Source organism: Etheostoma spectabile, chromosome 15, assembly GCF_008692095.1.
Source record: "Etheostoma spectabile isolate EspeVRDwgs_2016 chromosome 15, UIUC_Espe_1.0, whole genome shotgun sequence".
Lineage (NCBI taxonomy): Eukaryota > Metazoa > Chordata > Actinopteri > Perciformes > Percidae > Etheostoma > Etheostoma spectabile.
This window is the reverse complement of record NC_045747.1, coordinates 31,084,661-31,088,624: the sequence shown is the minus strand read 5'-3', so window position 1 is coordinate 31,088,624 and position 3,964 is coordinate 31,084,661. Positions and strand designations below refer to the sequence as shown.

Genomic DNA, 3,964 nt, shown 5'->3' with positions numbered 1-3,964 from the left:
CGCGAGTCACTTGCACCGTTACTTTGGGGGTCGTGGGGAGAAAGTAGAAAATAACCCTCATTTATATAGAATTATACCTCATATTTGAGTTAAAAAAGCAGACATTATGAATGATTTTGACTAATAGGAATGAAAGGGATCAGTTGTATTTGCCAAGAGCGTTGTAAGGAATCCAATCCATGTTTTTGTGGTCATTTGGTTAAAAAGAAACCCATATTTTAAATGTAGACATTTTTTAAAGGGGTCAGATTTGACCCGAGGACAACAGGAGGGTTAAAGCACCCTTTACAGTGGACCCACTTTGTGTGCCTTGTCTGTATGGAAGAATATGTTTTATTTCCTCTGTGAACGTGTGATGCATTTCTGCTACTGACCTCTACCCAAAGTGGGATGAAAACCCTACTCTTGGAAATAAAGAAAGATGTTTCTCCAGCATGTGCATGTCTTGCACCCCAGATGCCGGCGTCATCTACATATTTCTGCGGTCTTGCTCCGGGTGCCGTCCAGCAGAATACATTAGAATAGCAAAATATTAAAAAAGTATTGATTGTGTCATTTATAAAATGCTGAAGTCGTGTATTGATTGCTGGCTGTGTCGCAGAGAGAGCAGCGAGTCGCTGGCCCGCTTTAGCATGCTTCACTTTCGGTAAAGCAGCGGTGTCTCCTGTGCCAGAGGAGTGTGTTACGGCTTCACAGCATCAGTTCCAGTAAATCTACTGAAGCAGTACTCGGTTTACAATCTACACTGTAAATTATGACTGTGAAATCTCCAGTTATTTCCTTTAAATGTCACACTAACACTACTGTATAGGATTTTTACAGTAGAATGCTGTGAAGTTACATTACAACCTTGTCCGCATGACAAAATCACAGTATTACGGTTGAAATCACAATAGTCAAAGTAGTCATTACTGTACAAAAAATCACAATATATTTATTTATTTTATTTTTTATTTAATTAATTCAGGACAATGCACATTGATGAACAAGCACCACAGTACACGTAAATGTGCCAGATTGTAGATTGTACATATATATATAGATATATACATAAAAACAAGAAGAACAAAAAGAAAAAACAGGACAATTCATTCGTAGGAAAATGAAAACCAGGCCGGGCGCCAGGCCATGAAGTACTTTATAAATTAAGCACAATGAGGAAAATTTCCAATAATTATCAAAACTCAATAAGTTATATTTCTCTAAGATATTGCAATGATGATAAGAGAAAGTTTTTTTTTTAGCCAGAGTCTTAAGCGCCACTATAGTACTGTAAATAGTACAGTAAACTACTGTATTTGAACTTTTTTAGCTTTTGATGTGTTTCGTTGTTTTGTGTTGTACAGTGAATACATAAAATACTGTAAATGGAAGTACCTTTACTGTAAAAAAGAATTCACAGGAACTTTCTGGCCAATTGTTGCCAGTAAGTTACTGTAAATTTATGTTAAATATGTGACAGTGTAGAGTTAAAAACGCAACAGTCACAGGATTATTCTAATGTCGGGGCATTAGAATCCATCAGCCGGGAGACGTTGGTGCAGTGCGAATGCTTTCAGGGTTATGGTTATGGTTATGTTTTGGGTGCACAGCTGTAATTTACATTAGTAGGAAACTAGACAACTAGGAGGGTTCTTACTTACATAGTGGGTCATAGACAATTTATTTTCTGTACTTCATGGCTGCTATTACATATAGGGTTCCAACTGTGGCAATACATTCCTTTCTGATTCTGACTCTATGCTGTAAAGTGTTGAACTGGTTACAAATATGAATTATAGCAGCAGGGAACTCCAAATTGTGAATTTGTAACTGAACCCATATTAAGGTAAGAAGTTGCTCCTTGAAGGCAGCAGCTCTCACCTCTTAACTTTGCCAATGTACAACCATGGCAACCTCAAGCAAGCAGATATATTGCTGTGTGGGGCCTTGATTCCTGGCTTCTGGATTTTGTGTAAATGTTCTGTAGCTTTAAGACTCCGTCCATTACTACAGGACTTGGAATAGTATTACTATCTCTCCTAAAGCCCTATTCGCACAGGACTAGTATTACCTGGTGACTTCTAGTCATTTGTAATAATGTGATCTCAATGCCGTGCAAATTGGCCGTTTCTGTAATTTGTGAGATAAAAAATGTCATCGCAAATGACCTGCTGTACCGAGGTCATGTGATTATTATATTAGTCCCGTGCGAGTCGACATGTCCAGATATGTCAGATAGATACAGATATGTTAGTAAATTCAAGTGACAGAGAGCTTCACTTATCCTGTGCGAATGCACCACACCAAAGTCAGATGTTGGAGGAGGGGGGTGGGGGGTCGACACTTTAACCAAGTCACCTGACTATGCACTTCTCACTTTTACTTTCTAAAGCATCAAAAATAGCTTTTACTTGAGGATCTTACATTGCAGCAGAGCTGCAGAAAGCCATCTTTTGATTTTTTTTTTTTTTGGCTTCTGAATTGAATCGGTCGCAGCAGTGTTCTGGGAGAAGAGCCAGGGTAGAAGGACCACTGAGCGCTTCCCTTTCTGCTGCAGAAGAAGCGGAAAGTACAACCGAAGCTTAGTGGAACGACGAGAGGGAATCTGTGGAAGAGCTGCTTAATTTCACCGGGCTAAAATAATCCCAATAAGCACCTGAATCTTTTTTTTTTTTTTTCCCGTGCCGCTTCAACAACCTTGTTCAGTCTGTAATGTGGAATTAAAGCGGCCATATTTGGCTCATTTTCAGGTTCATACTCGTATTTTGTGTTTCTAATTTTATATTTGGATGCTCTAATGTTCAGAAAACACATCTTTTTCTTGTATTGTCCCCTCCGTCTGAGTCACTTTGATAGAGCCTCTGAAAGCCCAGCCTTTGATTGGTCAGTATTTCCGCATCAATCATCTGTGCTGTGCATTGGCGTAATTTACAGGAGGAATGGGGGGGGCTGCTTGCTGGCTTGTTGGTTCAGCTGTGCTTTCATGCCTCCCTGGTTGCAGAGAATGAGCTGGGGTCTCATTTCTAAAACTGGGCGTAGGATCCTCACTTAAAGTGTACGTACGCCCAAAATGGCGTACGCCAAAAGAAATTTAGATAAATATATGATATATAAAACCACGTGTATGCACACCTGTGAGCAATGTTCCCTTTGTTAATCCCAGATTACCGGTGCGTGTGCGTGTACGTGAATCCGCCTCTTATCCCGCCCTGTACACCGTTTTTAACCACGTTGTTAACCTGATGTCCTGTACAGATGTTTCCGTCCCGACGTGCTGTAACCACGTTCAATGTTTTATGTTTCTGCAGACCAGGAACCTGCTGGAATCCAGTTTTTAAACTGAGTCCGGCCCGTTTTATATTGTAATGTGCTATGGGCCAGACTACTTTGAACTTTGACTACTTGACAGAGTGGGCCTGACTACTTTGAACTACTGTTACTTTGAACTTTCCTGTATAATACATGAAAATGAATGAATGAAAATAGTCGTTGCAAAGCACCTTGGGAATGCTGATAAGTATTTAAGTGACCCTGGCTGTTGTTCATACGCCGAATCATGACAACTGGCGGAGAAAAAGCAAAAAAATAAATTAATTTAATTATAATTTCAGCCTATTCTCACACAGTGTAAACCTGACTACATGCATTACGGCGCTCGGGGACAGCTTGGATATCTACCACACCTACAGGTATATGATAAGATTAACCTGAACTATATTATAGCCATAGTGGTAATGTTGAAGATTATGATATTTATATGAAACATTAGCTGGAAACAGCCGGTTGGCCCCAGAGTGGCGAGGACGGGTATTTGGACCGGGGTGGCCCTCTCTACTGGACCCAATCCACTCCATAGATCCAAGAGTGCATCTTTAGGGAATCAAAATCATGGTCCCTGAAGCTGCTTCCTCTCCTGATTCTTCCATTGAGGGTTAGTCCTCCTGCAGTGCCAGCAGTGCCATCATGCAGCATTACGCACGGG

At 40.4% G+C, this 3,964-nt stretch overlaps 1 long non-coding RNA gene across 1 annotated transcript in view; it reads left to right on the top strand.

Moving 5' to 3' along the window:
• The first annotated feature begins 2,021 nt into the window (after positions 1-2,021).
• LOC116703011 (uncharacterized) overlaps positions 2,022-3,964 on the top strand; it is a 29,173-nt gene continuing 27,230 nt past the window's right edge. The window contains exon 1 of the long non-coding RNA XR_004335312.1: positions 2,022-2,081. This is a non-coding gene — a long non-coding RNA (uncharacterized LOC116703011). The remainder of the gene's footprint in view (positions 2,082-3,964) is intronic.